A 20,670-nucleotide genomic window follows, 5' to 3' on the forward strand; every position below is an offset into this window, starting at 1 on the left:
ATGAGCTGTGTGGGATGGATGCAAAAGGCATAAAAGCAACTTAGTGTCAACGTGAGGAAGTGGGTACCGCAGGCCTAATCCCCATCCCGCACCCTGCTGCCCTGTCCCGTGGCAAACACTGCGTGAAGAGGAGATGGAGACAGTGGCTTGGAATTCAGGTCCAGTTTGATTTGCTTTATGCATTTGATGAGTATGTGCACCTTGAGAGTTAAGAAGTAGATGAAATTAATGGATGTCTAAATGAAGGCCATATACACACTCTTGGAGCTTGGAAGCCCCATGGCTGTGTCCTGGTCCAGGCCCAGAGAATCCAAAGAAAATCAAAGACTGTCACATAAAGTAACTGTCTGGCCTCCTTAAAGCCCCACGTATTTCCAGGCAGCTCCAGAAAAAGAGCTCGCAGCCCAGCTCTGACAGCTGAATTAGATGGCTGACTTGGGGCACGGCTGCTGCCAGAAACACTTGGATTGTTTCCCCAGGGAGGCTTCAGGATGCAGCCAAGTTTCCTGCTTTATCCCGAGTTTAAGCAGAAATCCTCACCTGGCTGGGTGTGACGTCTGTGTCACTTCATCACTGGAGAAAAGGCACTACAACCTCCTGCAGTTTCTTTCATGAGATGGAGCCTGGCATCAAGGAAACGAGACAGTCAGCATGGCATCACAGCGCGTCCGAAATGGTGTCATCTACATACTTTGATTGTATTTAAAAATTCAGTTTACACACAATTGGAGTGCAGTTAATTAGCTCGAAGCTGTAATCTCAGGCTGGATTTGAATGGATCTGCATTTCAATAGCTTCTTCCTCCAAAATAATATTTATATGCCCCATCATAGCAGCCTCTCATTCGAGCGCTGAAATCATAGAACTTGGTTGTTTTCCCCTCATTTTTCAACAACCATTATTATTTATGTAGCAGTAATGAAATCAAGCAGTCATCATTTGACTTTTTTGTAGTTGAGGTTAATTTGTCAATTTCCTGCCGGCCTTTCATTCCTTCCAGTACAGATTTTCCTGGTTAGCTGACAAATCAGAATTCTAATGATGGCAGGGCAGAGGACTGGCAAAGTTGATTTCTGTGGATTCTTTTCCCGAATCATAATTGGTTGCTTTTTTTTTTTTTCCCCCTTTAGATTTTCCAGGACCAAGGATTTCTTATGTTTCATAACATTTTTTTCCCTTTCTAAACAAAACGTGAAAGGTGCACCAAAGTGAAAAGAATGAAATAATCTAAAAGTGCGTGGTGTGGGGCCTGACATTCAATAAATATTTTGACATTCTAGAAGAAAAAAAAATACCCATCATCTCAACACCAAACAAATTTGGTGGATTTTCTTGGCTTTGATTTTATATAGGTGTCATTAGATCCCATATAAATTTTACTTCGAGCTTTTTCACTTAACATTTTCCTGAACGTTTTCTCATGCTGTTATAAACTCTTCATAACTATAATTTAAATTGGTTACATAATCACTAGTTGGGAGTACATTTGGCCAGAAGACTAGAGAAACAATAGCCAAAGAAGGTTTTTAGTTTCGAAGGAGGAATGGGACAACTGAGGAGGCTCTTGGGGTAGGAGGACCTCTCCTTGAAGGCACAAGGAGCTGCTGATGCTCTGGCATTCCTTAGGGAAGCCTGCCACGCACCAGGCATGGAGCCCTCCCAGAGAAAGCAGAGTTTTCCCCAGAGGAGACTGAGTCATGTGATCACTCTTGCTCAAAAGAAGTCTGGGAAAGTGAGTTGATAACTTTCCAGCCTCTGTAGTGGAGGAGAGCGGCTTTCTTAGAATAAAAGGGTCAGAATTCAAATTACTGTATCAAAGAGCAATGGATTTTTTTTTCTTCAGAATTTCAGTTTGATTGCTTACCTGGCAAGTGGCAGGATTTAAAAGGCTGTGCTCCGTTTCTGACTGTCTAATGTGGCACCGGCAGCACAAGTGTACAACCAGTCACGAAAGTCGCATCGAAACCCAAACCAGTGGATATCAGTTTCAGGGAGGCAGCTGTCAGCACAAGATAAGGAAAAATTCCTCAGCGTTAAGAGCTGGCCCAATTTCGGATTAACTGCTTTGTGAGTTGGTGAGCAACCTGCACGGATACTTGGGATGTTGGTGGAGGAAGTAATTTATGTATCCGGTGAAGTGGACCAAGTGACCTCTAACATCTGTACATCTCCATGATTAAAAAATTAGGGTACATTTGCTAAAATACTCCCGCAGGCACCTAGGGGGGTGGCTATGTGGGAGAGCCTTGCTCCCTTGCTGGGAGGAGTGACTGCCTGAGATGGCAGGATTCACATCCTGGCTCCAGTGCTGTAGGAGAGCCCTGCCTTGGGTTTGGGGCCAGCCATTGCCTGGCCCATCAACCAGCCTCATCCAAAGTTACACATCATTTTTTCGTCCCTGCTTGTTAACATGACTGCTGTTTTTCCTGAAGCCATGGATTTCCCATTTTATCCCAACAAAATGCACATGTTTCTCATGGGGAGGTTGGTAGGGACTCTATCTTTGACATTCCTCAGTGATCAAACAAGGAGAAATATAAAACTTGTTATCCCTTTGATTTATTTGCAAAACGATCCTGCTAAAATGGAAAGTTTCATCAACTGAACTCATTTTCTGTGAACAACTTAAAGCTGTAAAATCAAGTGTGATCGATAAACACATGAGTAAGTTTATGTAACTCAGTCAGGATGGATTTTTTTTTGTGAAGTATAGTCGAATGTTGTGTTAGTCTCTGGTGTACAACATAGGGATTCACTTATACACACTTGTGCATATGTATATTCTTTTTCATATTTTTCCTTATAGGTTGCTATAAGATATTGAACATAGTTCATTGTGCTATACAGCAGGACTTTGTTGTTTATCTATTTTATATATAGTAGTTAGTATTTGAAAATCCCAAACTTCCAATTTATCCCTTCCCCACCTTCCCCTGGTAACCATAAGTTTGTTTTCATGTCTGTGAGTTTCTTTCTGTTTTGTAAATAAGTTCATTTGTGTCATTTTTTTAGATTCCACATATAAGTGATGTCATACGGTATTTGTCTTTCTCTTTCTGGCTTACTTCACTTAGTATGATAATCTCTAGTTCTGTCCATGTTGCTGCAAATAGCACTATTTCATTCTTCTTTGTGACTTATAGATACACACACACACACACACACACACACACACACACACACACCATAACTTCTTTATCCAATCATCTGTCAATGGACATTTGGGTTGTTTCCGTGTCTTGGGTATTGTAAACAGTGCTGCTATGAATATTGGAGTTCATGTATCTTGTTGAATTAGTTTTCTCTGGATGTATGCCCAGGAGTGGGATTGCTGGATAGCACAAATTTTTTAAAACATTTCCTATGTGGTAGACACATTTATGGGTGCTGAGGATGTCAGAGTGAATACAACATGGTCTCTGCCCTCATGGAACTTGCATTCTAGGGGGGTAGGACAATTTATAAATAGACAAGTGAATATAGAAAAAGGAGCAACTTACAAATAGACAAGTAAATAGCATATACTATGTTGGTTTATAGTACAAGGAATGGGGAGTGCTGGGAGGGGGACACCTTTAGAGGATGGTCAGGGAAGGCCTTACTAACAAAATGATGTTTGAGCTGTGACACAAAACACAGGAGTGAGCCACGTGGACATCTCGGGGGGGAAGCACACTCTGGCAGAAGGCAGCACAAGGGCACTGGCCCTGGGTTGAGAGAGTACTGGGAGTGTTCAAGAAGCAACAGCTCATAGATACAAAGATCAGATTGGGGGTTACCAGAGGGGAAGGGAGTGGGGAGGTGGGCAAAATGGTGAAGTGGATAAGGTGGTAGCTGGTAACTAGACTTGTGGTAGTGATCACTTTGTAGTATGTGTAGATGTTGAGTTATAATTCGGTATACCTGGAACTTACATAATATTGATGATGATGATGATGATATAATAATAATAAAAGAATCAACAGGAAAGCCAGTGTGGCAGGAGTAGAGCAGTGAGAGAGAGTGCCAGGAGAGGTCACCAGAGAGGTGGCCAGGGCTGGATTGCAAAGGCATCTAGATACTGGGGTACACACTTTAGCTTTTACTTTAAGTGAAATGAAGATCCATTGGAGGGTTTGGAGCACCATCTGACCTATTTTCTTTTTAAAGTATTACTCCAGCTGTTGTGGTGAGACTAGTTAGTGAGGAGGGGGACAAGGGCAAAGGTAGGGAGACCAGTTGGGACGATATTGTGGTAATTCAAGAGACAGGTGAAACCTACTGGGACCAAGATGGTAGCACTGGAGGTAGTGAATGATGGATATATTTTGATGGTATAGCTCAAGGCTTTTTCTCATTGAGTAGAAGTGGAATATGAGAGAAAGACAAAGTCAAGGATGTTCCAAGGGTTTTGGCTTGTGTAACTAGTAGGATGAGCTTTCAATTTAATGATATGGAGATGACAATCAGAAGGCCTATTATGGAGAGAAAATACAAGTTCGATCTTGGAAATGTTCAGTTAGAGATGTCTATTGGATACCCAAGTGGAAATGTTGAGTGTGGTTAGATGTATGAGTCTGAGGTTCAAAAGAGAGGTATGGTCTTGTGCCATAAACATGAGGATCATCGACCTTTGCGTGGTATTTCTAGCCAGGAGGTTGGATGAGATCACCAAGGGGATGGAAGTAGATAGAGAAGAGATCTGAGGTTGTAGGAGATGATAAGGAATCAGCAAATGAAACTAAGAAAGGGTAGCCAGTGAATTAGGATGAAAACTAAGGGAAGGGGTGACCTGGAATTTAAGAAAGTACTTCCAGAAAGAGGGAGGGATCATCTTTGTCAAACATTGCTGACAGGCCAGGGAATTTGAGGTCTGAGGGTTGACCATGCGATTTAGCAGTGCAGCAGTTCCTGGTGCCCTGGACTGGAGATGTTTTGGGGGAGAAGCAGAGGTGAACACTGGATGGGTGGGATTTGGGGCAGAGAGAGAGAGGAGAGGAACTGGAGACAGCAAGACTGTTGACTCTTTTAAGAAAGAGTTTTAATGTAAAGGGAAAAAGAGAAAGGGAGGGGTAGATGAAGAGGCCTGTGGGCTGAAAGCAGGCTGCTTTTAGAGATATTAGAGCATGTTTGAGTGCAGTTAAGAATGATCCAGAGACTGGGGAAAACTGATGAGGCAGGAGAGAGGGAGACAGTTGCCCAAAAGATACCCTTGAGTTGGGGAATGAGGATGTCACCGAGAGCTCAAATGGAGGACTGTCCTTATATGAGCGTGATGGCAGAGCCTGTGGGACCAGTGAGTGTACTGGAGCCTGTGATGGCAGGGTGTGGAGGAGCCATTCTGACTGCTTCTGTTTTCTTAGTGAACTGGGAAGCAAGGTCATCACCAGCCATAGGAAGGGGGAAGAGGTGCTAGAAGTTTGAGGAGACAGAAGGTGTAATATAATCCTCTGGGACAGTTCAAGAGTAATTCTTCTAGGGAACACAGATTTCTGGATATCTTCAAGACCTCCTCCGTATGATTTAAGGTCATGAATTGGAAGCGAAACCAGACAACATGGTCATGTGTTTTCCTCCAGCCTTTTCACCTGAATATGTGCAGATACAAATAGCCAAGTGTTGGATTTCATCTGAGTTGGGCTTTTGGAAAAGTGTGATTATTGTTACTGAGCAAGCTGGCCAAGAGGGAAGTGAGGGCATGAGGTGGGTAAAGGGCAGTGAAAAGATCCACTTTGGGTGTCTTTTATGAAGTAAATCGTACTTCCAGTGCACGATGGAAAGTTACCATGGTTAAAGAGTCTGCAGTGAATTTTTATATGTGAAACATCCTACATGAGAGGAATAGCTTTCTGCTGGCATTGCTGCTTATATTGCATTTTCTTAAAGCAAGTCATGAGATATCTGGAAGAAACTAGATGTAAGGCATTATGGATAAATCTTGATGCAGTTGGCCAACTGGGAAGGATCTGAGTGGAAGCTACCTGTGAATAAGGGGTCACTGGCCCAGCCCCAAGGGCTGGATTTGGATATGCAACTGGTACCCCACTGGCCAAGGGAGTAATGGTTTTGGTCACATAACAGAACTGGTGATCAGTGATATGTCTGGTCAGAGGTGTAGAGACTGCTAATAGGGAGAGGGCAGCTGGCTCTCTGGAGCCAGGATCTGTCCAATTCAGGAAAAGACACCTGATAAGAGTTGAGGACAGCAGGCAAAGGGGAACTCCCATCTGAGAAGGGAGCAGGGTAGTACACAGTGTAGTTGGCAGAACCACAGAGGAGGGACAGCATGGATTCCAGTCATTCCTTCTGAGTTGTCAAGTCTGGATTTGGGGCCAAGGGTTGTTGGTGGAATCCAATCCACAGCAGAGGTGGCTCAGAAGGAAGGGAAAAACTAGGGTGGGCCTCAGCTTCGGACATTCTTCCTACCATGGTCTGTGCTGGCTCAGCCATTGGGTAGCACTGAGCCCAAGGGTGAGGGCATTGACCGATCCAGCTGCGGAATCTGGACAAGGCAGGGGCAGAGGAAGCCAGGAAGGGCTGATGAACAGCTGCTCTATTCTCTCAGTGCAGATGGCAGGCCTAAATCCCAGCACATCATTTATATTGTCCATGGTGAAATCCAGGTTTATTTCATCCGTGGCGCCATTGTGCATGTTTAACGTAAATCAGGGCAAGGTAAAGGGAAACCACGGGTCCTCCTCTTGGCCTCACCGACTTGATTCTTGCCCAGAGCAGGTGCGTACAGCATATTAGTGTCGTGGAGTGGGGTGACTCTACCGGGCGTGAGTCTTGATTCTAACCCAGAGACATCGTGGCCTTGTCCTTAGATCCTCCTGTGTTTGAATCTCCTCCTCCTTGATAAAGAAATGGCAATACCTGATCTAGCACAAGATAAGAGATCTAGTCGTGCTGGGGAAAGTGCGGTGTGAGACGCAGCTGGAAGACTTCAGTGGTAGGTTAGGATACAGAGGTCCCAGCCTTGCAAAATGCAGTGAGGTCAGCGCAGATGAAGCAGACCAAATCAAATCTTTGATGGTTGAGTGATTTCTAAAAATGATTGCAGGTCTGCACCATTTAACAGGACTGCCCATAGCGGCTGCAAACATTTTCCAGAGCGGATCAGATAAAGCCAAATTAGAAATGGGTTGTTGCTGGAAATCGAGTGGTAGCCTCTCGGTGACCTAGATTTCCCCAGAAGTTTCCCCACAGGAAGTGAAAGAAAACCCACCACGTGGCTGCCGAGGCTTGATCTGTCAAGAGCTGAGAGATCTACACGGCATTAAAAGATAGCCCATCTCTGGGAGCTTGCCCTGATGAACTAGGGCCCATTTCATTCAAAGCCAGTGAGATGTGTAAATCACAGCTATAGAATAAAATGGCCAGGCTTCAACCCCCGGTTGCCAGCAATCCGTAACAGTCTCTGGTTGCATTTTCTTTTCTTAGCTGGTAAATGCTTGGCTCGTTGCTGAAGCTGCTGATTTTTAATGCCTCACACTGTGAGGTCAGTATTTTTCCCATTTTCGGCCTCCCTTTAAGGAGGTAAGGATGAGAAATGGCATAAAGAGAGGGCTTGCTAGGGACCCTGATCTGGGAGACCCATAAAGCTGGTCCTGAAATGGAGACCTGGATGACCTCCCCGTCTGCACTGTGGGGAATGAGGCTAATCTGAGTGGCCCAGGGCTGTGGGAGCTATTCCAGGACATCCTGGACTTTCCAAGAGACCCATGAACTCCTGAGAAGAGCCAAGAGCCAAACTCTTCTCATCTTATGTCTGGTCTACAAAGCGTGTAGCACAACATCCCCTGTTTCCCAACTGATGAAAGTCAGGCACAGTCCCCACAAGATGGTTTGTGATAGTTCCCCCAGGGTCCTCCTCACTGGTTCCCCGCCTGCTCTTGTGTCAACCTCATCACCCCCACATTGTGAACTCCTGGCCCTGCAGCTGACTTTGACCCCCACCTTTGCCCTGTGGGTTTGTGTAAATACAATGCCCAGGCTGATTGACGCTCCCTGGCTCTCACACTCTGAGATGTAGTAGGAGTCGGGAGTGGCTTTGCTGACAACATCAGAAAACGCCCAGCTCCACGTGAGGACATAGTGGGTGAGAACAGTTCGCAGGAAGGGAGACGCATAGCGTTCCCTTGTACCATCACCTAATGTCTGCACCATTCTGTTGTGCTGCTGTGTAGCCTTTTCGCCCATGTGCACATGGAGGTGTAATTGTGCATGCACCTAACTGTTACAGTTGACGTACAAGTGTCAAGGATGGAGTTTTCAAGTGAAGAAAAAGCTGGAAACATCAAAGCACAGGCCCAGAAACCTATCTATATGAGTCTGAACATGATTGTGGGAGGGTTGTAAGGTTCTGATGCCCTCTTTGAAGAACTTTGTAACAATCGGATGCAGAGACGGAATATTTGGAAGAAGCGAGCTCCCTTTCACTGAAAGAATTGATTCATTCTCCTCATTTACTCATATGCAGAATAGGTACTGATGGTCTATTGTGTGCTAGGGGTTCAAGGACTGCCCAGGGGAATAGATGGACTAGTAGTGAGGATTTACAAGATGTTGGGCAATGAGTGTTCTGAAAGAGAGAAGCATGTGGTGCTGTCAGAATAGGTAACTTGGCTGAGGGGAATGGCCTAGTGGTAGAGCACATGCTTAGCACACACGAGGTCCTGGGTTCCATCCCCAGCAGCTCTGTTAAAAAAAAGTTCGGGATAGGCAACTTGTCCATGGTCACAAACTAGTAAGTGGCAGGGCTAGACTTTGAACACATGTCTATCTGACACCAAAACTCATCCATCAACTGCTAAACTATATTACTTCACAAGCATTTCCCCGTCACTAGATTGGAGGGTGTGAGAGAGGAATGGAGAGACAGTGGTGGGGAGGTAGACCAAGTTTTTGCTGGGTAAGGGGTTTGGATTTTGTCCTGTGGATAATGGGAGGCTCTCAGGGAGTGATCTAACTGGATATTCATTTTTAAAAATTTTTTATTGAAATGTAGTTGATTTACAATGTTAGTTTCAGCTGTACAGCAAAGTGATTCAGTTATACATATAATACATATATATTTTTTTCTTTTCAGATTCTTTTCCATTATATATTATTATAAGAAATTGAATATTGTTCCCTGCGGGATATTCATTTTTGAGAGAGTTTTCTGCTATAGTGTGGAAAGTAATTTGAGTTGGGAGAGAGAGGAGGTGGGTGGGAAGACCACACAGAGGTGGTTTCACTGACCCAAGAATGAAGTAGCAGTAGCCCGAATAGGAGAGTAGCACTGGAGATGCTGAAGGAGGCATGGATGTGATAGTTGTGAGTTACGATTTACAAGGTGATGTAGGTCTGTTGAATTGACTGAATGGTAATAGAGGTACAGAGAAATAAAGGAGATGGCCTGGTGTCTCGCATAACTAAGTGGCTGGATTGATGCTATTCATCAGGGTAGAACATAGGAAGAGGTACATACCTGGGGGGAAGGTGATGAGTTTAGTTGGGACACAGTGAGGTCGTGGTGCCTTTGGGACATACATGTGAGATGCCTGGAGGGCAAGTGGCCATACAGGTGTAGAACTCAGGAAGGTGATCGTTGTGGGGACTTTAAAAAGCTGTGTATAATTGTAACTTCAGCCATGGGGCTGACTGAAAGTCAGCCTAATGACACATACATTTAGGGATGGGGGCGGCCAGAGAGGTGGGAGGGAAACCAGGGCAAGCAGAAGGAGGGTGGTAGGTGAGGATGAAAGACCTTTTCAAGCAGGACGGAGGGATGCGTGATGCTGAGTGCTGCCGACAGGCAGTACCTTGGTTTCTGGAAAATGTGTGTTGAACATACCAACTGGAAGGTCACTGGTGGCCGAGACAGAATGAAAATGCTAGTTAAATAGGGTGGTGAGGTGTGGAGTTGAGCTGAGAGGAAGTGGAGATCCTGAATGAAGCCTTTTGCTACCCAAGGGGTGTGGTTGTGAAAAAAATAAAATGAGTGAACTTTAGCTAGAGAGGGTATAGGATTTATATAGATTTTTTTTTAAAGAAGTCTAAATTCTGAAGTGAAAGGACTAGTTGAAAACAGAGAAAGAGTTAAGAACTACAGATGGGTGGAAGTGTAGTTGATGGCATGGGGTCTCAGATTATGAAATGATGGAATTCAAGGCAGGGATGATGAGCCTTTTACATACAAATAGAAAAAAAAAACAAAACATGGAGTTCCTATTGATGCTAAGCATGGGCTTGTACTGGGGAGGAAGTACCTCTGCTGAAGCTGCAGAGTTGACAAGGAGCACGTGCGAGGACTCCTGGACAGTGCAGAGTGCCGCCCTGAGGTTGAAGACCATTTGCAGTGACAGTCTTCGGCAGTGTTATTCCCTCCAGCAGTGGGTGGCACCTACCTGGGGTTTAGTCTTGGGAAATCAGAATAGGCACTTAACCCTGATTTGGAATTTTGCCAGATGGGCAAAGCCAGAGGGTGAGGAGGCAAGGGAGTTGAGGATATAGGAAGACAGTGCTTGGAAATGACTGTTCACATAGTCTTAGCTGAAAAGAGGTGAAGGGGAAGACAGGAGAGCTCTAATGGGTGGGGAGAAGGTAAAGAAAGTCAGAAATGAGAGGGCTTGGAAAGATCCCAGAGCAGACGTGGTGAGGACAAGACGGGGAGAGACAGAGAAGGACAGGAGGCTGTGTTTGGAATCTGGGCCTTTGTACCTAACGTTTCATACTTGGTGATGAGGCCAGATGTCAGCCCTGGGTAAGGATGGTTGAGGAGCGGGGAGATGAAGGTTATTTGAGGTGAGATAGTCAAGGACCTATGGGAATAATGGTTGGATGAGTCATGGGCACAAACACTGAGGTCACTGGGATGATGGTGGGATTGGACCTGGATACAGTGAGGCAAGGAATGAAGTCATCTGTGGATGTGAGAAAGTAACCGGAAGATCAGCTGGTGACAGATGAGGATGGAGAGAACAAGGGAACAAGCAGGGCTTTCCAGGAGGACAGAAGAGTTGTGATCTGGAAGCAACATTAAGGAGTAAAAAAAATTGGCAAACCCACTTCCTGATCCTGATATGGTCTGGTTTAAAAGCCCATGTTCTTTTTTTTTTAATTGAAGTATAGTCAGTTACAATATGTCAATTTCTGGTGTACAGCATACTTGTTTCAGTCATATATATATATATATATATATATATATATATATATTCATTTTCATATTCTTTTTTATTATAGGTTACTATAAAATATCGAATATAGTTCCCTATGCTATACAGAAAAAAATTTGTTTTTTATCTGTTTTATATAGAGTGATTAATATTTGCAAATCGCAAACTCCCAATTCATCCCTTTCCACCCCCTTTCTCTCCTGGTTACCATGAGATTGTTTACTATGTCTGCGAGTCTGTTTCTGTTTTGTTGATGAGTTCATTAGTGTCTTCTTTTTTTGGATTCCACATATGAGCAATATCATATGGTAAAAGCCCACTCTCTTAAAGCTATTCTGTACTGGTCACTGAATCTGAAGCAGAACTGATAACTTCCAGTTTGCCTGGAGGTGCTACGAATACCTTTCTAAAAAAAAAAAAAGCTACAGGAAGTAGTCCATTCTCAGCTTTATTCAACCAGATTTATTCACTTCTACTGAATTTTCCAAATCAGTGAATCCATATTCCATAAATTTGTAAAGAATAATCTTAGGCAAAAAAAATGATAGAAATAAAGTGACATGCACCACAAAACTCCTTAAACGAATCAAGCTAAACTTAACAAATTTCGGATTAAAATTTTGACTGGTGTGGACACTTAAAATGTGAAAACATTCCAGTTGGCACTTTTATGGCTTGGGCCCAGTGGCTGGCCTTTTGGTCTGATCTGAGGCCAGTTTTGAACTAGGAATACCCCATGCATATGCATGAAGTCCTACTATTCTAACACATGCTTGGCATCTGAACCTACCTGTTGTACTGGGAATGATCAGACGAAAGAAATGTAAATAGCTGTGTGTCACAGACAGCAAATTTAGTCTTTTTTTTTTTTTAATTGCCTGCTCTTTTTCCATCATAAGTATATTTTTTATTTTATTTTTAAGTAAAAAAAATTTTATTACAGTTCGACTCTGCATACACATTATATTGCATGTAAATACATATATACAGTATACTGCACTTTTTTTTTAGTTTACGTATATGTACTAATTACTGTTTCTAAGAACAGATTAGATCTTTAGCTTTTTAAACTTACATAGTTATCAAAGGACTAACGCCAACTACAAAATAAGAATGAACAGAATGTGGTAATCCAATCCAATCCACATTTGGTCTTTCTTTAAAAAAAACCTCTCAAACCTCTATAATTAAAGAGTTCATAGCTCTGTTACTCAGATTATTTTTAAATCTGAAAAACGAAAGGAAAAAACAAACATCGGGGAAAAGTAGACGATATGGGCTTGTGCACATTTGCAGGGGGAATTTGCCTCTCTGATGAGCTGTGCAGTGTATAGGAGTTGAAAAATGAAATCCAGAAAGCAAATAGTTGGAGATGCTCAGAATTCCTGAATATCGTAGTGGTGACCACGGCAGGTTTCATTCCGTTTTGTGACTTGACTTACAGTGAGGAAGGTAGCACAGCTGTAAAGCAGCTGTGTTTCATTTATGCTTGGAAACAGGGCCCTTTTGTCTGTTCCAAATGTTCTTGGCCCCCTCCCTTAATTTCACGGACTGGAGTTGTTAGTGGAAAAGTAGCTGTTAAAATATAGGTTCAGTCTTGCTGAGCCTGCCACTCACCAGGACGTCGGGGGACCTGCGGGCACTGGATTTAAGACAGCAGGTCTTGTTTGTGATATGTGGCAAGGTAAGGAAGTCGTTCGGGTTTCTTCCTTGCTCGTCTGTGACTTGTTCATAGAACCGCGTGGATTCCCGAGCTACGTACGTAAAGGGCGGTCTTCCCTGCTGTCTGCGAACGTAAGAGAAGGTAGCGCCGCCTAGTGGAGGCAGTATATTGGCGTGTGTTCGCCTGACTTTTTTTGGACATGAGGCAAGATGTTAACAAGAACAGGAGTGAATGTATTTTATTACATGTGGGTAGCAGTATAACAGAAAGGTGTAAATAAGCCTTTCAGAAAATTTAATTTACTGTGCAATCTTTTAATGGTAAAAAATGACTCAACCGCAGCATCTTATAACTACGGGGGGGTTGGCTTTTAAAGTTGTGATTACTTTTGAGTGAAAGACAAGAGGTTGAAATGGGGATGGCACGCAATGGAGAGGCTTCTGGAAGTGGCTGGCAGGTTCTGTTTATTTTTAACTGGGTGGTGTTACAAGGGCATTTGCCTCGAAAGGACTCATTTAGCTAAACATTGGTTTTGCGGTGTTTTCTGTGTCTGTATTTAACAAAAAGGTCAAACTATGGGAACTTTTGACCAAACACACCACCTCCTAAATTTATAGCCCTTTTCAGAGAAACCTCAAAAGTGCTGAAGTGTGTATGGTTTTGACACTTTATTTCATCAGACTTTCAAGATAAGGTTTAGGCACCGATGAACCCCTGCAGTGACAGGTCTGTAACATCATTCAAGCCTAAGTTGTTTACCTCAATAGATATCTGTATTTTTGTCCTCTTGTGTATTTGAATATGAGCTTTTATGTTCTCTACGGCACAAAATTTCCCCTTCCCAGCTCTTCAGAGAAGTCCAAATTCAGTAATGCATTTGGAACATCCAGTTGCCATGGAAATGACCATTTAAGCTACATGTTCATTTTTTGTGACCAGTCAGAGAGAGAAACTGAGAATTACTTAGGAAGGCATCTGTCCATTCGAAAAATCCTTTGCAGAGTCCCAAATTTAAAAAAAAAAGATACATTTTGTTTTAGAAGCGAGAGGTGAACAGATGCATTAGTAATGGTGAAGTATTTGACTGCTTCTGCCAAAGGTGAAAACTCCTGCAGAACCTTTGACAGGAGAAATTATTTAAGAGTGATATGAGTGATGGTAAATCAACATTGGATTGTGTATCTTGTAATAACCTTTAATGAAAAAGAATATGAAAACGAATATATGTGTATATATGCATGACTGGGACATTGTGCTGTATACCAGAAACTGACACATTGTAACTGACGGTACTTCAATAAAAATAAATAAATAAATAAAAATAAAACATACCTAAATGTTAAAAAAAACCCCACTGGATTATAAAATTAAATCTAACATAGTTGAATTCTAAGTTATTCAGTTGTAACTAAATTTCTTCAAGACATAATGCATTTAAATTTTCCCTTAAAGGATGTCTTGAAAAAGGATTTTACATTTGTATAATCCTTTCTCTGTCTTTCATCTGTCTGTCTACCTTCTTCATCCATCCATCTTTTCCCCTGCCCTTCCCTTCTTCCTCTCTCTCTCTTCCTTCCACTCTCAATATTTCTCTCTCCACCTGACTTCCTCTGCTTCTCTGGTGCTTCTGTTGTAAATGTGGTCCATCAACTTTGGCTGCCCCACAGTTTCTGAATTGGCATGTCACAGGCCAAGCCACGTCACAGAGACCCCCTTCAAACTGGGTGTGGCCAGGGGCCCCAGTGGCTCCTGGAAGTCACTCTTCTGCATGTGGGTTAACTTCTAGAGATGGGGGACATCGTCACTGCTAGAAATCCAAAGGAAGCTCAGAAATGACCAAGATGAAGATACCAGCCCATTTCCTGAAAGAATTATTTGTGTGTGTGTGTGTGTGTGTGTGTGTGTGTGTGTGTATGGGAGTTTTGAGTGCTGTAACATATATATGTCTTTTGTATTATGGTCTTAACAAAAGGTTAAGGTGCTCTACTCTGTGCATTCTTTAAAGCCTTTGAAGCATAGTATTTAGTGCTTGTATCCCAAGACTTTTCAAGACCGTTAGCCTGAAGAAGGTGAGGATGTAAGTGACATGTACTTCTCTTAATGAAAACAGTGCCAATGGTTCCTCTTAGCCCCACCACTGTAGTTTCTGGAAATCTTTCTCCCTTTCTTGACTTCTTTGCTAGTTTTGCTCCCTACTGAACTCAATAGGGGTAGGGGTAGGGGAGACCCTGTGTCCCATGTGAGGATCTAGTAACACGGTGCCCCTTCTAGTTCTCCACTCTGTTGCTTTTGCTGAAGTCATGTCATCCCTGCCTCTGTCACCATAACCTCTGATATTGTCACTTTCTCTTTCCAAACTCTTGGCTGGAGTTTGAAGAACTGAGACAGTGGGGCAGTTCTGGTTTGACAGAGCATGTTAACCAAATTCCCTCTGTGAGGCCCCAGTGGCACATTTGGCTCTTTCCATCTTTGGGGCTCAGATACTCCCTTCAGATGGACCCTTTTGTTAAATCTTCTCAAAGATTTCAGTTTTTAGCAACCTCTGGTTGGTTTCCATTAGCTACCAGGTGGAGCTGTTAGGTCATTCAGAAGCAGGTATATGTACATAGTTGAGCCCTAATAACGTCTAGAAGCAGTTACATACCTTTCACCTGTAAAGAGATTTCACAGCTATGTCTGCTCTATAATTACTTTAAAATATAAAATGTCAGGTCAGATCTCTTGGGCACATTGTTTTATGTTTTTCTTTTCTTATTACTGCTATTAATGATAGCTTTTTAACTGGGGGAAGAGGGTGTTGATGTTACTGTAGGAGTCGCCAACCTACAAAGGGGCTGTGCTCTGAGATGATAGGTGGTTTAGTGTTTGGGTGTAAAAATCGTTACCTTTCCAGGCTAGTCCACAGTCATCAGTTTTAACACATAATGTAGCAAAATTAGTACATATTTCCAAAGAATTGGGGAAAGAAAGAAGTCTCACAAATCTAGCAGGGAAATAAAATAGAACTCTAAGTTGAATTTTTTTTTTAATGGCGGTCCTAGGGACTGAACCCAGGCCCTCGTGCATGCTAAGCATGCACTCTACCACTGAGCTATACCCCTCCCACTAAAACTGAATTTCAAAAAACAGGTTTGTTTTTTTTTTAATCATGAATGTTGGTGATTGAGGAAAAGCACATTTAATCTGAGGCACTAAAGGGGGCAGATGAAATCTCATGAAGATTCTCAAAGGGATTCTTGGAGCTTAAGAGTTTAGAAGATAATGACACTGGTATATTATGATGTATAATTACTCTGGAAAACACATTTTTGACATGGTAGTAGTTACATGTGTTCACATTATTTCAATATTTTTTGCCTTGCCAAAAGAAGATAGGGAAGGAAATTTCTCTCAACTAATTGGTAAGAATTGGAAGAAAAGGCGGAAAGGGGAGAAAGCTATAGAGGATGTAAATATTTGTGAGAAAGATTCCCTGAAAGTGCGAATAGGGTGGGGAGTGGTGGGTGGATGCATCGCGCAGGACTTGATCTTGCTATTGTGGGTGGTTGAAGTTGAGACCGGATAGCTTTTCACGTCTTTCGTAAGTGGGCGTAAGTGATTCAGCACAGCATGATTGTGTTCTAGGACAGCAGTTCTCAAAATACAGTCCCCTGGACCAATTATGAACGAAGATTAAAAATACAAGTTCTTGCTTTGATGAATGGTGAACAATCTCATAAAATACCAATTTTTACATATGACTGAGGGTTGCTAGAGTAACCTACTGAGTGAGTTTTCAAGGGTCTTTCTGAACTCAAATTGGCATGTTACTATAGACTCGAAATAGCCAAGGACTCTATTTAGTTCTACTAAGAAAAATCTAGCTGCTATGCAGTGACAAAGCTACTAGAACTCAGCATGTCCTCAAGAATGTCACGTTGTTGTCTCTAGTCTGTGTACGTAATTAATTTCCCCAGCACCCTGGAGCAGAGAGCGCAGCACATAGTAGGTGCCTGTGGCAAATGCAATTCAAGGAGTCTTGGTACCTCCCTGCTCACTGTGGAGAGAGGTTAAAAACTGAGGTTTCTAAGTTCCCCATCTGCACAAAATTCTGGGATGAAAATGTATGAAGTGTTTCTGCACACACAGAAATCATTCCTGTCACAAGTTTTCATCTACCCTTCTCCCTTCTCTCTCTCCTCTCTCTCTCTTTTTAACCAGGGCTGCATGCCCTCTGTCCTGGCCAGAGCCTCGCTTACAGTGTGCTTCTGCAGTTTTCAGGGTCTTCAGTTAAGGTCCCGGGGCGGAGATAACCAGCTTGCTTGGTTATCCTGTTCGCTTATCAGAATCAGTCTACTGCTCAGCCAGTAACTTTTTATGAAAGGAGCCAATGCAAAATAAGCCTTGATTTAGAATTTGTTCATGCCAACATTTAACGTAAGTGAGTTCAGTTGGGCAAACAAACAAATAAAAAAAACTGAAAGAAAGGAGATTGAGAGAAGGAAAAATAATGCCCTGTTTGAATAGTGTGAGTGATTGATTCTTCATGAGCTACTACCCCGGGTGAGTGTGAGATGGGAGACTGATGCTTTTGCTGAAATCTCTGTTTCTGATTTTAGGATCAAGATGCAAGTATGTTTTTCATGCTTCTCGGCCCCTAAACACAAGTCAGGTTCTTTGTCTGGTGGTCAGACAGAAAGGTGATGACCTGGCTCCCAGTAAGAGGCAGAGGTGACTGCGTCAGACGCCATGTGAGACACTGCTGTTGGATGTTTCATAGACATTTTAAGGGATTCTCAAGGGTGATTTTGATTGTAGATCAAAATCTTATACACAGACTAGAAACAGAATGCAGCCTTCTTGGGGACACAAAATTTGTTGTCCAGGTTAGACTTTCGGGTTGGCAGGCTTTGTGAACACGTTGTGTATGTGTGAGGGCTGAAGGGAGGACAGGTCCATCCGTTCACCAAATCAAGGACTGGTGCTAATGTTTGATCACCAAATCAGCTCTAGGCCTAGGGTTCTGATCTTGGTCCAACTGCCAGCTGAGCTTGAGCCAAGCCTTTTCATGCCTTTCCTATATCAGTCAGAGGGGAAAAGGAACTGTTAAGGGAAAGGAAAGAATATGCCATGGTTCAGCTAAGTAATGGTTCCACTTAATAAGGAAACAGTGTGTTTATCGAATTTTAATGGAAAAGTCCCAGCCAATAGTTCCAAACCTGGGTTGCGATAACAGAATGGCCTGAAGGAGGAGGGAGAGAGGGGCAGATGCTTGATTTAAGTGCCTGTTGGGCGCCGTGTGCTGCGTTTAATACTCATGACAGTCCTAAGTGGAAGGGACCTCTCTCTCCATTTTACCAAGGATGCTGCCGAAGCTTGAGGACCCCTGAAGGTTGCAGGGTCAGCATTGACCATCTACACTGGATCCCAAGCCTGTCTCAACCCAAAGTCTATACTTCTCTCACGGCAACTCTTAAAATTGGCAGAGGGTGACGGCTAATGGAGGCCCCGGGTGCTACCCCCGATTTGGATGGAACATCGGGTTTAGGGGTTGTGTGTCAGGAGAACGAGTGGATTGTGAAGCTTTGGGTCTCCAGAGCTTTGGAGAAAAAAGCTGCTGTTGGAATTAGGAGCTGTTCAGTTGAAGGTGAGGTGTTGGGCAGGAGTTTGAACGGGGACATTTCTTTCCCATGGGTAACTGTAACCTCCCCCCTCTTCCACACACACACATATGCAGGAGTCCTCATGCACGTGTTCACACACACACACACACACACACACACACTCACTCACTCACATACTGGGCATGTGTTTTCTCCCATGTAAGGGCTCCTTCCCTACCCCATCTCCTTCCCAGAGCAATGCTGAACTTCGTCTTTTGTTAGGGCGCTCGCAGGTAAGAACGCCATCCAGGATCTGAACACCGTGCCCCTTTCATCTTTATACCCGGCTGACCACACCATTCCCGGCACAAGGGTGATGAAGCTGCCTGGTCATTTGGGGTGGTTTTCGACAAGCAAGATAAACCACCACTCGCCACCCTGATACTGCTGTCTGTCCAGTTGTGGGGATACACATCAAGTGGAGCTGGATAAGTTCAAAAAAAAAAATCACAATAAATACATTCCTAGCAAAGCGAGTTCCCTGAAGGAGGTTGGCTGGCTATCGAATCTTCCGGACCCTGTTTGCAGACCTTTAGATAAGGGGCTCCTTTCTGGACTCAGCTCAAAATTAGTGACAGATGCAGTTAGAGGAACAGAATAAAGAGGGCTAAAATCATGCAAGCCCTTTTAGTTGTTTATAAGTGATATGCCCAGCATTTCTGGATAATCATTGGAAAATACTGAACTTTCCAGTGCTTAATGTAAATCAGTCGATTTCTCCTAGGAGCCAACTGTCTTAGTAGAGAGCTCTTTTATTTTTTAATTCTTATTTTTTATTGAAGTGTAGTTGATTTACAATGTTAGTTTCATGTGTACAGCTAAGTGCTTCAGCTATATATATATATATTTATATTTCAGCTATATATATATATATTTATATTTCAGATTCTTTTCCATTATAGCTCATTGCAAAAAATTGAATGTAGTTCCCTGTGTAGAACTCTTAACTTTATAATTGCTGAATTGGTATTTTTTGTCGTGGGAGAGAAAATGATCTAAAACTCCTTCGTTTGGGGTGACTTGAGCTGTCAGTTGAATTTAGAAAGCTAATTATTTTCAAGCAGTAGAGCCTTACAAATTCTAAAGACACAGACTGGAAGCCAACCAACCATCTAGAGTGTAAATATTTCCTTTCGGGGGGGATGCTGACAGATTCATTCTACTTCCTTCCAATTCCAGTGCCCCACCTCCGCTCACCAATGTGGAGACACAGGGAAGCCTTACTAATTGGCAGGCTGGACAGGTGAGAGAGATTAAGTGCCTGCAGAAGCAAGATCGTGATCGTCTCCCGAGATGTGTGCAGAAAGTGCTTAGGAGGGGCTGTGTGGGCTGCAGGGAAGGTGCTGGAAGTGGTCCAGGCTTGAGGTTCGGCAAGTCTCAGGTTCGGCGAGTCTCGGTTTGCCGAACCTCAAGCCTCACAGCCTGAGTTTGAATCCTGGGTCCATCCCTTAATCGTGTGTAAACATGACCACGTTACTTAATGTTTCTAAGCTTTGGTGTAGCTATCTGTAAAATGGCGGTGATAGTAACCCAGCTCACTTCCGAAGGATGCTGTGTTATGAGGAGTAGATCCACTTTGGTACGTAACCCAGTGCTGGGCTCACACGAGGTGCTCAGCTGAACTCGGTTATTAGCTCTTTGGAACTTTCTTACTTCAGTCTCAGGGTTTCCATGAGTCCATCTTTCCTGCCTAACGATACTCCAAGGCCAACTGCCATGTTCAAAAGAAATGCTATTTTATCTTATTTTATTTTTTCAAGTTTTTTTAAGTTTTACTTTTTTATTGAAGTAGAGTTGATTTACAATGTTTCAGGTATACAGCAAAGTGATTCAGTTTTATATATATATTCTTTTCCGTTATACATTATTACAAGATATTGAGTATAGTTCCCTATACAGTAGGCCCTTCTTGTTTATCTATTTTATATAGAGAAACATTGTTTTAAAGTTAAGAAAACTATACCTAGAAACTGAATTTCTCATTTAATTTCCATGCCTTCATGGAAAGCCCCAGATGCCTTAGAAGACTTTCACAAATACAGAGTTCTGATCCAGAAACTGCCTCAGCAGTAATGACAAAAAGCTTTCACAAGCCCCGAATTTCCATTATCCCAACAGAACCACTTCCCAGCCACAGATGACCTGACACAATTTTGTTGTGTTTCTCAAATGGTAAGAGTTTCTTTAGTTCCTATATCTGAGCCCCATCTCTAGAGAGGCGGGT

At 43.0% G+C, this 20,670-nt stretch overlaps 1 protein-coding gene across 5 annotated transcripts in view; it reads left to right on the forward strand.

The window, feature by feature from the left end:
- PALM2AKAP2 (PALM2 and AKAP2 fusion) overlaps nt 1–20,670 on the forward strand; it is a 425,013-nt gene that overhangs the window by 139,409 nt on the left and 264,934 nt on the right. The gene's annotated exons all lie outside the window — the stretch shown is intronic.

This window comes from Camelus ferus, chromosome 4 (genome assembly GCF_009834535.1).
Source record: "Camelus ferus isolate YT-003-E chromosome 4, BCGSAC_Cfer_1.0, whole genome shotgun sequence".
Taxonomy (NCBI): domain Eukaryota; kingdom Metazoa; phylum Chordata; class Mammalia; order Artiodactyla; family Camelidae; genus Camelus; species Camelus ferus.